At 38.1% G+C, this 13,549-nt stretch overlaps 1 protein-coding gene across 1 annotated transcript in view; it reads right to left on the reverse strand.

Moving 5' to 3' along the window:
- Positions 1 to 13,549, reverse strand: part of WDR70 (WD repeat domain 70) — a 287,917-nt gene that overhangs the window by 186,305 nt on the left and 88,063 nt on the right. The gene's annotated exons all lie outside the window — the stretch shown is intronic.

The raw sequence follows: 13,549 nt of genomic DNA on the forward strand, positions 1-13,549 counted from the left end.
CAGTTACATCAAAAAGAAAAAAACACCAGGGTCAGCCCAGTGGTGCAGTGGCTAAGTTTGCACGTTACGCTTTGGCAGCCCAGAGTTTGCCAGTTCAGGTCCCAGGTGTGGACCTACACACTGCTTGTCAAGCCATGCTGTGGCAGGTGTTCTACATATAAAGTAGAGGAAGACTGGCACAGATGTTAGCTCAGGGTCAGTCTTCCTCAGAAAAAAGAGGAGGATGGGCAGCAGATGTTAGCTCAGAGCTAATCTTCCTCAAAACACAAGAAAAATTTAAAAAAAGAAAAAAAAGAATAAAATACCTAGAGATACCTTTAACCAAGGAGGTGAAAGACCTGTGCAGTGAAAACCCTAAGACAGTGATGAAAGAAACTGAAGAAGACACAAATAAATGGAAAGATATTCTGTGCTCATGGATTACAGGAATTAATAGTTAAAATGTCCATAGTATCCAAAGCAATCTATAGCTTCAATGCAATCCCTACCAAAATTTCAATGGCACTTTTCACAGGAATAGAAAAAACAATTTTAAAATTTGTATGAAACCACAAAGGACTCTGAATAGCCAAAGCAATCTTGAGAAAGAAGAACAGAGTGGGAGGCATCATGCTCCCAGATTTCAAACTGTATTACAAAGCTATACTAATCAAAACAGTATGATATTGGCATAAAAGCAGACACACAGATCAATGAAACAGAATAGAGAGCACAGAAATAAACCCACACATACATGCTCAATTAATTTATGACAAAGGAGCCAAGAATATACAACAGGGAAAGCACAGTCTCTTCAATAAATGGTCCTGGGAAAACCGGACAGCAACACACAAAGGAATGAAACTGGACCTTTAGCTTACAGCATACACAAAAATTAACTTAAAATGGATTAAAGACTTGAATGTAAGACCTGAAACAGTAAAATTGCTATAAGAAAACATAGGCTATAAGCGCCTAACATTGGTCTTGGCAATGACTTTTTGGATTTGACACCAAAGTAAAAGCAACAAAAAGCAAGAATAAACAAGCAGGACTACATCAAACTAAAAAGCTTTTGCACAGGAAAGGAAACCATCAACAAAATGAAAAGCCAACCTACTGAATGGAAGAAAATATTTGCAAATCATATGTCTGATAAGGGGTTAATATCCAAAATATAGAAAGAACTCATACAACTCAAAAGGAAAAAAATAAACCAATTACAAAACGGGCAGAAGATCTGAACAGACATTTTTCTAAAGAAGACATACAGTTGGCCAACAGATACACGAAAAGGTGCGTAATATCACTAATCATCAGGCAAATGCAAATTAAAACCACAATGAGGGGCCAGCCCCATGGCATAGTTGCTGAATTTGGTGCTCTACACTGTGGCGGCCTAGGTTCATGGGTTCGGATCCTGGGCACAGACCTACACCACTCATCAGCCATGCTGTGGTGGCAACCCACATATAGAAGAGGAAGACTGGAACAGATGTTAGCTCAGGGCAAATCTTCCTCAGCAAAACACAAATAAACAAACAAACAAAAACCACAATGAGATATCACCTCAAACATGTTAGGATGGCTTTATCAAGAAAATAAGAAATAACAAATGCTGGGGAGGATATGGAGAAAAGGGAACCTTTGTGCACTATTGGTGGGAATATAAATTGGTGAAGCCACTATGGAAAACAGTATGAAGGCTCCTCAAAAAAATTAAAAATAGAACTATCACATAATCCAGCAATTCCACTTCTGGGTATTATCCAAAGAAAATGGAAACACTAACTCAAAAAGATATATGCACCCTCACATTCACTGCAGCATTACTCATAACAGCCAAGATATGGAAACAACCTAAGTGTCTGTCAATGGATGAACGGATAAAGAAAATATGGTATATATATAAACATACAATGGAATATTATTCAGTCATAAAAAAATGAAATCTTGCCATTTGCAGCAACATGGATGGACCTTGAGGGTATTATGCTAAGTGAAATAAGTCAGAGAAAGACAAACACCATATGATCTCACTTATATGTGAAATTTAAAATTAAAACAAAAACCAAGCTCATAGATACAGAGAACAGATTGGTAGTTGCCAGAGGTGGAGGCTGGGGGGTAAAGGGAGTCAAAAGGTACAAACTTTGAGTTATAAAATAAGGAAGTCATGGAGATGTAATGTATGGCATGGCCACTATAGTTAATAATACTATATTGCAGATTTGAAAGTTGCTATGAGAATAAATATTAAAAGTTCTCATTATGGATCAAAGACCTAAAGATTAGGCCTGAAACAATAAGTCTTCTAGAAGAGAATATAGGCAGTACACTCTTTGACATCAGTTTCAAAAGAATCTTTTCAGACACCATAACCCCTCAGACGAGGGAAACAACAGAAAGAATAAACAATTGGGACTTCATCAGACTAAAGAGCTTCTTCAAGGCAAGGGAAAACAGGATTGAAACAAAAAAAACAGCCCACTAATTGGGAAAAAATATCTACAAGTTATTTATCCAACAAAGGGTTAATCTCCATAATATATAAAGAACTCACACAGCTCAACAACAAAAAATCAAATAACCTGATCAAAAAATGGGCAGGGGACATGAACAGACATTTCTCCAAAGAAGATGTACGCATGGCCAATAGACACATGAAAAGATGCTCATCATCACTAATCATCAGGGAAAGGCAAATTAAAACTACACTAAGATATCACCTTACACCTGTTAGAATGGCAAAAATATCCAAAACCAAGAGTGACAAATGTTGGAGAGGCTGTGGAGAAAAAGGAACCCTCATACACTGTTGGTGGGAATGCAAACTGGTGCAGCCACTATGGAAAACAGTATGGAGATTTCTCAAAAAGTTAAAAATAGAAATACCTTATGACCCAGCCATCCCACTACTGGGTATCTATCCTAAGAAGCTGAAATCAGCAATTCCAAAAGTCCATGTACCCCTATGTTCATCGCAACAGTATTCACAATAGCCAAGATGTGGAACCAACCTAAGTGCCCAGCAACTGATGATTGGATAAAGAAGACATGGTATATATACACAATGGAATACTACTCACCCATAAAAAAAGGACAAAGTCGTCCCATTCACAACAACATGGATGGACCTTGAGGGTATTATGTTGAGTGAAATAAGTCAGACAGAGAAAGACAAGCTCTGTATGACTCCACTCATAGGTGGTAGTTAACATATAGACAAAAAGAACTGATCAGTGGTTACCAGGGGAAAGGGGGGTTGAGGGGAGGGCACAAAGGGTGAAGTGGTGTACCTACAACATGAGTAACAATAATGTACAACTGTAATTTCACAAGGTTGTTAACTATCATAATCTTAATAAAAAAAGTTCTCATTATAAGAAAAATACTAACTATGGTGACAGATGTTAACCAGACTTATTGTGGTGATCATTATGCAATATATACAAATATCAAATCATTACATTGTACACCTGAAACTAATACAATGTTGTATGTCAATTATACCTCAATAAAAATAAAAAATAAACTAAATAAAGAGGACTCAGTGCAGAGCCCCACGACGCTCAAACATTTAAAGGTTGAATGGGACAGTAGGAACTACAAAACAAGAATGAAAAGGAACGGTCAGTGAAGTAAGAAGAAAACAAGGAGCGTACAGTAAATTGGGAGTCAAGTAAAGAAGGTGTTTCAAGAAGGAGAGAGTAAATAACTGTGTCAATGACGCTAAGAGTTACAGCATTATGAGAACTGAGAACTGATCATCAGATATGGCATGATGATAGGGTGCCATGAACAGACACGTGAGTTAGGCTCCCCTCAATTCTATGCACCTAAGGTACTAAAAGACAATAATTAATTGATTGGCTCATAGATTAAAATCTATAGGATTGTTAGGGGTCCCATTAATCTCTTTCCAAAACAGAAATTTGTCAGTCTATGCTTATTTCAGGAAAAAAAAAGAATTTCTAACACTGAGCAGTAAACAGGTCTAGTTTCATCCCATCAAATGCCTGCCTCTGAGCCAGGAAAATAGTTCATCATTTGCAACAAAAGGAACACCACATAACTGAAGACATGCCCAGTCTTTGAGAACTTAGATATTAAACTGCTTTGGCTTCTTTGAACTTGCATACTACTCCACACTCTCATTCCCCTCCTCTGCTTAACTTAGCTCCATCTCATTGACATCTCAGCCTGGTCCCTTAACTAATGCATCTTCTACTTACCTCCCAGTTAGTTCCTAGTTTACCGTTTTCCTCTCCCGCTCTCAGACTCAGGGATTCTACAGATGGGTTCTGCTCAGTCCAGTCTTTGAACCTCACTTCCTATACTTCGTCCTAACAGCAACCTACAACTCACCGAGCCCATGCAGGTCTTGAAGGCAGGTCCCAGAAAACAGGTCTTTTACTAGTATTTGTTGATTAGAGTTGAAATAGCATCTTAGAATATAAAGGATATTTTTAAGAGAACCCAAAGAAAATGATCCCTATTGTAGAACACATTAAGATAAAAGGACATATGGTCACTTTAGCTGTTGAGTACCTAGAATATGAACACCAATAGTAGGTTAAAGTGAAAAAATCTACAAGACTGTGAATGTTGCTTCTTGTTTGTAAAGATAGGCGCATGACAAAGGCAACGGGAATGTTAAGTATCCTTGTGTTAAAACAGTGACCAAAATTAGTCATAACAAAAAAGAAGTTCAACTAAGGATTCTTAAATGGGTCTAAACAGATTCAGTACCATGGCTAACATTAGTGGAAAACATTTTAAAGTGACACCTATTAGAGAACAGTCAGTGACTAAAACACTTTTTCATCAAATAAACTAGTTTTTCTTTCTCTCCTTTATCTAAACATAAGCACTTACGAAGAAAAAATCCCTTCCTTTATTTAACAGCCTTAACTGGAAATAGCCTAGAAGAAAGAACTAAGCATCTATTTGTTTCTCATAATAGAGCATACTTTGCAGAAAGAGAGGATATTACTGATCCATGACCAATATTGGTTTCCTACACACACACACACACACACACGTGCTGATCTGTACTAATCTGTCCATACTTTTGTGGGGGTCCCTAAGACAAAGGCTGTAAAACAGCTGTCCTACTACAGTGCCATTTGTAGTCAATGAATGAGGTGAGGCTCTGTGACCCATAAAATTAAAGCACCCACGTCTCTGCCATGGTGAGCTAGCTAACAGAGCCAACTCCTATGAAGCGGTGAAACACAGCAGGGACTATACATGAGCTTTCATCCAAAAGTTCTTCTTAACCAACGTCCATTCACAGACTTTCAGAAATCACCAAACTTCCTGAAACTGTCAGGAAAATTTTGCATGAGAACATTTTGCTGGAGAAAATGTTCATGGCTTTGATTCAAGTGTTAGCAAACTTTTTCTCTGAAGAGCCAGACAGTAAGTATTTCAGGCTTTGTGGGCCACATGGTCTCTGCTGCACCTACTCATCTTTACCAACGTAGCACAAAAGCAGCCAATGACAACAGTAGATAAAAGGGCATGGCTATGTTCCAATAAAACTTTTACTTACAAAAACAGGGTGCAGGCTGAATTTGGCCCACAGGCCACAGTTTGCCAAACCCTGTTGTAATCCAGCACACTTTTAGTCATTTCCTTCTGTGAACCAAGGACTCTGAAGTCCAAGTCTTTCTAATTCCTGAGCAATTTTAAAATCCATTTGAACACGTCAAAGAGATAAATTCATTCTTTTTTGATCTACTTGCCTTCAATGAGCTCTTCCAAGATATTTCGGCAGCCTCAAATATGGCTAACTCTGCCATTATCACAAATGGTTCCTTTTCTGAAATCATGAACTTCCAATATTTATTGATTTAACAAATAATTATCACCTGATATGTCTTAGGTTTAGATATTGCATTTACTAGTCACACAACTGCCCATCTTCCAGTTTTCTAGCCTGATTTTCAATATCCTAAACTTCAACCACTCTCTCAGCATAAACCTAAGTGTCCTTTTGCTTTACCTACAATGAACAACTTTTATTCTAGAATAACTCCCTCCTCCCCATCATTGCATTCCATTCAAACACCCAGGTTCCTGAATAAGACTCAACGATATCATACAAATATGCAGAATGATTGTCTCTACAAATTTTCATTCTGTAGCCCTTAATGCTCCCACAATTCTTCCAGCCATTTTTCTCTCACCCATCAAAGCTATTCCAAGTCTTTACTATCCTGCTGAAGGCTTCAACCCAACATCTCCCAACACAAAATTAGGAAATGACACTGCTAGTAGATGGTGACACTTTCAATTTCCTATCTAAGGCCCACCACCTATAAACATATCTGCATATGAGCCCATCCTTATCTTTCCATTTCCGGTGTAAATGTATTCCCTCCTCCCACTCAAAGCTAACTCCTGCTCTTGTGCTTGATCACAATCACCACCACCTCCTCAGGGACTTTCATTATTACTTAGTATATTTGGTTTCTGCAGAATTGTATTAGTTTTCTATTACTGTGTAACAAACTACCACAAACTTAGGGGCTTAAAATAACTCCAATTTATTAACTAACAGTTTTGGAGGTCAGAAATCCCTGTGGCTGGACTCTCTGCTCAGAGTCTCGTAGACTGAAATCAGGATGTCCGTAGGGCTGCATTCCTTTCTGGAGGCTCTGGGAAGAATCTGCTTCCAAGCCCACTCAGGGTGCTGGCACAATCCAAGTTCCCTGTGAGTGTTGGAGTAAGATGCCCATTTCCTTGCTGTCTGTCAGCTAGGGGCTGCTCTCAGCATCTAGAAGCTGTGTGCCTTCCTTGCCACATGGATTCCTCCATCTTCAAAGCCAGGAAATGAGAATCTTTCTCATGTTGGATCTGAATTACACAAAAGCCATCCCTGCAAATCTGTGCAAAAGAATTCCTTCTTTATCTATAGCTCCTGCTGAAGTGGCTAAGGAAGAATATCCTTAAGCTTCCTAGAGGTCACCTGGTTTGGTTGAGATTTGTGAGGTACAAGCTTAATTTCCTGAAAGAGCCTTTAGTGTAACTGAATACTCTAATTCTTTGATCTTTCTAAAGTTTTAGCAAAAGGTTATATAGCCGCACCCTTGGCTTTTCCTCTTTCAGGAAGCAATTTTGTCATCTTAACGTTACTTCGCATCTGATTAGGCTCAAAATTAATTAACTCATCTAGTCCTGGTTCCCCTTTAATAAGACTTCTTTCATCCTTCTTGTCTCATGTTTTATTACAAGCAGCAAGAAGAAACCAGGCAGTACCTTCAAGCTTTGCTTGGAAATCTCCTTGGCTATATACTCAACTTCATTATTCAAGTCATGCTTACATCTTCAAAGCCAGCAACAGAGAATCTCCTTCAAGTCAAATCCCCCCCACACTTCAAATCTCTTTGGCCAGGAAGAGCCCAATCCCTTTTAAGGGCCCACCTGATTAGGCCAGATCTACTAAGGATTATTTTCCCTTCTTAAAGTCAATTGTGCCATACAATATAACCTAATCACAGGACTATCTCATCATACAGTCCACATCCACACTCAAGGAGACGGACAGGGCATCCTAGGGGACATCTTAGAATTCTGCCTACAACCAGGACTATGGGCTTAGCAATTCTGAAACTACTTTCTATGTATTGTAGCATTGAACAAATGAATAAATACAGTGATGATGTTGGAAGCCAGGCTCCTCACTGTTGGAAAAGTAAAATACAAATATGGAATGGGGAAAGACTGGGAAGGTGGGTTAGAATTTTGGATATATCAGTGTGAACTCATGATATTTTATATATTTTATTTATTTTTTTGTTGGTTGGTTTGTCCTCCCACCCAAGATCTTTCTTCTGAAATAGTCTAGAAGCAATGACGCCTGACCAGCAATGAACATATACAGTGCCCAGACCTTGATTTGTAAATAGAATTCGCATTATAGGAGCCATGGATCACTTTAGAAATAGGCAACATCAGAGCAGGAAAAGTACAAGATAGCCAGGAACATTTTGTCGTGTCAGAATGTAAGCAAGTACCCCCAAAATAATAGGGATATGTCAAAGGACAGAAACCAGTGTCAAGGAGTTTCTATTCAATTAAAAGCTCTGGAAATATTTATAAATTGGAAAGAAACACAATGTACTTTAAAACATTGCACTTTTTAGAGTTTATATTTGCAGTTAAAACTGCTTAAGAAAACAAAAAGATACCTAGAATTCACAGTTTAAGATATTTTACTCCCTAGGAAACAGTATTTACCATTAAAAGGACATGACTAAAATATTTCATCTCCAAATAATAAGGGCAATTTTCTGAAGTGGCTGGATATCAGAATAACCACATGTACTATACAAATATAAATAAAGCATTTGAAAAGAAAAAATTTTTTTTCCTGAAATTCCTTATACAGCTTCTGATTTCCATAGAGTACACTCATAGAGAAATCGCTGAACAAAAGGTCCAAGCATTCTGGGATCCTCTGAGCCTGTCCTCTCCCACTTTAGTCAAGTAATTAAGAAATAAATGACAGAGAATCATTTTGATGTTGAAAAGAAGAGGGTTGAAAACAATTCAAGGGAAATAGACTTAACAATATCAACTCTAGATGAATTGATAAAAGAAAGTTTAATACAGGCTGGCCCCATGGCCTAGTGGTTAAGTTTGGCATGTTCTGCTTCAGTGGCCTGAGTTCAGTTCCCAGGAGAGGACCTATACCACTCGTCAGCAGCCATGCTGTGGTAGCAACCCACATACAAAAAAAAAAAGGAAGATTGGCACAGCTGTTAGTGCAGGGCAAATCTTCCTCAAGCAAAAACACAAAGATTGGGGCTGGCTTGGTGGCATAGCAGTTAGGTTCACACATTCCACTTCAGCGGCCCGGGGTTCACCAGTTTGGATCAGTGCAGACATGGCACCACTTGGCAAGCCATGCTGTGGTAGGTGTCCCACATATAAAGTAGTGGAAGACAGGCATGGATGCTAGCTCAGGGCCAGTCTCCCTCAGCAAAAAGAGGGGGATAGGCAGCAGATGTTAACTCAGGGCTAATCTTCCTCAAAAAAAAAAAAACAAAAAACAAAGATTGGCAACCTATGTTAACTCAGGGTTAATCTTCCTCAGCAAAAAAAAAAAAAAAAAGTAAGTTTAATAAATGAGACAATAAGACTACTACCATAGGTATCACTTACTAATAATCTACTAAAACATTTTTTAATTAAACTTAATACTTATTTGCTATGGAGTTTTGAAATACAGGAATATTTCTCAATGAGGGATAGAAGCTTAATAATCACACGTTTGTGGGCTCTAGGCCAAAGAGCCCCGTCTGAATCCCAGGCAAAGTGTGTGCCTAAGAGTTCAAAGTTATAGAGGAAAACACTCTGATTGGAAGTAACAAACCAAAATTCTAGTTTAGAATAAATGAGTTTTAGATGACAATATAACCGCAGTTTTTGTTTTTGTTTTTTTCGGTGAGAGCGATTGTGTGTGTGCGTGTGTGTATATATATACACACACGCACACACAAATGCAAAATGATATAAAGATTAAAGATACAAATTTAACGATATAACAATTTAAAAATGTAACTAGAAGGGCCTGTTTATATTTGAAGTATATAATGTTATCATAATAGATCAGATATATTTAATGGTTTCCTTAATGTCCTATTAGTTGAATTTTCCAGTAAAGCCACAAGTTACTAATTACTGTTGGAATCAGTAAAGAGGTTAAAAAGTTGAGAAAAAGAAGTGTCCCATGAAATCTACTACTTTCAAATAATAATTCTTGAATTTCCAAAACTCATCATTCAAGCCAAAAACTACAAGTAAGTTATCAGTAATATTTCCTAGACATACAGATAATTATATTTGCTGCTGGGAAATGAAGAAGAGTAAATATTGACCATGGTTTTGAAATCAAAATGGAAATAAGATTAGGCAGGGTTGAGGGAGTTACAGTATATAGTTATAATATATAGTAGTTTTTTACATATTGGTAATATAGAAATACAGGAAATTAAAATATTATCCATCCTTGTCCAATTTTCCTATTCATCTTACTATATGTACTGTATGTATAAGTCTGAGATTGAAGAAATAGCCAGACACAGAACCAACCAGATTCCTTTCTTGAAATTTTCTTGGCTAAAATATAGATCCACAAAGTCAGGCTTTTTTTAATGTAAGTGGCCCGAAGCGTCTGAAATCATTAAGAAGAGCTTAGAGACAGGCAAAAACTTCTCTCCCTCAAACTTGAGAAAAATTATCTATGGTAAGCACAAACTTAAAAAGAATAAATTAAATAGGAGCTTTTAAAGCTTTCATTTCCACAAACCAGTTGTTTAAAGTTTTGGATTCCTCCAAGCTTCAAATAAAACAGATAAAAACAGAACTATTTGAGTTTAAGACAGGGAGAGCAATCTGGAGACCCACCTGCTTTATTTCCTTACCACCATCACCCTCAACACAACATCTTTGGAGGAATTCTGGGGAAATGATTTTAAGGAGAGGGGAATGAGAAACTCTAATGGAATACATGAAAAACAAAAGAATAAAAACTACTCAAGCCATGAATACAATATAACTACATATAATTTTACGTTTAAATTATATGTGAATCCTGTTCAAATCATCTAACATATACTAGACATTCAATAAATAGTCAACAAACAAAAGAAAAGGCATGAGATTGTGATTCTCGTTGGGGTGAGAGGCACTTCACTAGGATTCAGCAGAGGGTACTTTGAAATATACTATATTAATTTATGCCAATAGCTCAGCCAGAGCATCTAAAGTAGATCACAGTCAATCCTCATTACTCGCAGGAGTTATGGGCTATAAAGTTTTGCAAACACTGAATTATCAAATACAGGGTTAGGTTCCCGCAAGCCTCTGGTCACATTTTTGTTAACCAATCAACACATAACCTTGTTTTATGTATGTTTGTGTTTAAGGACATCTTATGTAACACATACCCTTGGCTCATTAACACTGAACTCACGGCCAACAGCACTATAACTCATTCCTGAATACAGCTTATCTTACACACGTATTTTCTCTGAAAGGCACATCACAGACTTCTTGCACTTAGGAACACCAGACAGTACTACAGCACCTTAGCACTACTCTTGGGGGCCATCTTAAACAACAAAATCTCCAACAAAAGCATAAAAATAAGAAAACGTAGCAATAAATAGACCACAAAAAGGACACTTGATTATAGTTTGAGAGCTGAAACAAGAAGGCAGAGCACCACCTTGTTCAAATTCTTTTTTGTCACTCTGTGCAAGTGCATGTCTGCAAATGACCATGAAAGTGCCGTGAGTATTGATTTGGGGGTTACAAAAAAATTTTAGCAAGTAGGTGAGTTTGCAAATATAGAAACCACAACTAGTGAGCACTGACTGTATTTTCTTAGACAGCCAAATCTCATACAAAATTTTGATTTAGGAACAAACCATGATGCTTAGTGTATTAGAAGAAGGTGCTAGATAGGCAGGGGGAGAAAGTAAAAATCAAAATTAAAATGAAGGTTCAAAATTCTGTGTCAACCACATGTACTGACACTTTAATATATCTGTGGTAGACTGCCTTATTGTTTCCAATCCATCACCCCTCCCTGTATCCACAACTTTTGACATGCCATACTACAGATCCTCTCACTAGAGATCAAGCCATGTTTCTCCACTCTTAATGTTACCCATGGTCATGTGATTTGCTTTGGCAATGAAATGTTCATGGACATAATGAGCAAGAGGCTTGAAATGTGCTTCCAGAGTTGGACATTCCTTCTTGTGTTTCTGCCATCACCATGAGAAAAATATACCCTCAGGTAGTCCTCTGTGCAAGGAGGAACAGAGATACATTGAACAGACCTAGATTCTATCTGCAGCTTGGAGCCAAGCCCAGCCAAGAGCAGCTAATCCACAGGTATGTCAGCAATTATAAATAAGCCATTAAGTTTTATAGCATTATTGTGGCTTTGGTTAATTGATATTTAACATACATTAATTTAAAGATACTTGCACCCCTATGTTCATTGCGGCATTATACACAATAGCCAAGACATGGAAGCAACCTAGGTGCCCATCAAGGGACGAATGGATAAAGAAGATGTGGTATTTATACACAATGGACTACTACTCAGCCATAAGAAATCACGAAATCAGGCCATTTGTGACAACATGGATAGACCTCGAGGATATTATGCTGAGTGAAATAAGTCAGAGGGAGAAGGTCACATACCATATGATCTCACTCATAAGTAGAAGATAAAAATGACAAAAAAAAAAAAAAAACACATAGCATTGGAGATTGGACAGGTGGTTACCACTGGGGAAGGGGGGAGCGGGGAGGGCAAAAGGGGTGATTAGGCTCACATGTGAGGGGATGCACTGTAATTAGTGTTCGGGTGGTGAACATGATGTAATGTACACAGAATTCGAAATATGATGTACATACGAAAAAAATTAAAATTTTTAAAAAAATTATTTTTTTTAATCTTGCTATAAAGGACATAAGACAATTGACAAAATTTGAATAAAGTCCATAGATTTAAAAATAATAATAATAATAATAAATAAAAATACCATTATCTCACTAAAAATCTTTACATAAAAAGGTTGATGAAGGGGCCAGCTCCACGGTGCAGTGGTTAAGTTTGGTGCACTTCACTTTGGCAGCCCAGGTTTGTGGGTTCATATCCCAGGCGTGGACCTACACCACTCATCAGCCATGCTGTGGTGGTGACCCACATATAAAGTGGAGGAAGACTGACACAGCTCTTAGCTCAAGACTAACCTTCCTCAAGCAAAAGAAAAAAAAAGTTGATGAAACCCTCCTTCCTTCTTGTCCTAAAGCCTAGTATATAATCGGTTTGTAGTAGATTGTATTTCCAAAGATGGCAGCATCCATATCTCCCATCCCAGGTGATATTTTACAGTGTGATCTTGCCATTCACACATCAGATGGTGGAGTCTATTTCCTCTCTCCCCAAATTTGGGCTGGCCCTATGGTGTTGTGTAAGACTTGAAGCCAGACCTTAAGAAATCTTAAGTTTCCATGTTTGTCTTTCATGGAATCCAGTCATTAAGCAAGAAGTCAAAGCCCACTAAGTCCACCACACTGTAAGAAATCCCAAACCAGACATGTGAAAAGAGAAAGAGAGAAGGAGAGAGAGAGAGAGCACTTGAGAGCGAAGGAAGAGGTAGGAGAAGAGGGAGAGAGAAAGAGATGACATTGGGTAGAGCACCAACTGTAAACCATCTAAGCAGGGCAATTTTGGACCTCACAACCATCCTAGTGTTCCAGCTGACACTACAAAGCAGAAGAACGTCCAGGTCAATGCACAGAATTGTGAGAAATAATAAATTGTTTAAAACAAGACACCAACTTTTGGGGTGAATTATGGCAACTCAAACAAGTTGTTAATAAATGTGTGCTGAGGGGCCGGCCCCGTTGCCAAGTGGTTAAGTTTGCGTGCTTCACTTCGGCAGCCCAGGTTTTCACCGGTTCGGATCCTGGGTGTGGACATGGCACCACTCATCAGGCCACGCTGAGGTGGCGTCCCACACAGCACAACCAG

This window comes from Equus quagga, chromosome 9, assembly GCF_021613505.1.
Source record: "Equus quagga isolate Etosha38 chromosome 9, UCLA_HA_Equagga_1.0, whole genome shotgun sequence".
Classification (NCBI taxonomy): domain Eukaryota; kingdom Metazoa; phylum Chordata; class Mammalia; order Perissodactyla; family Equidae; genus Equus; species Equus quagga.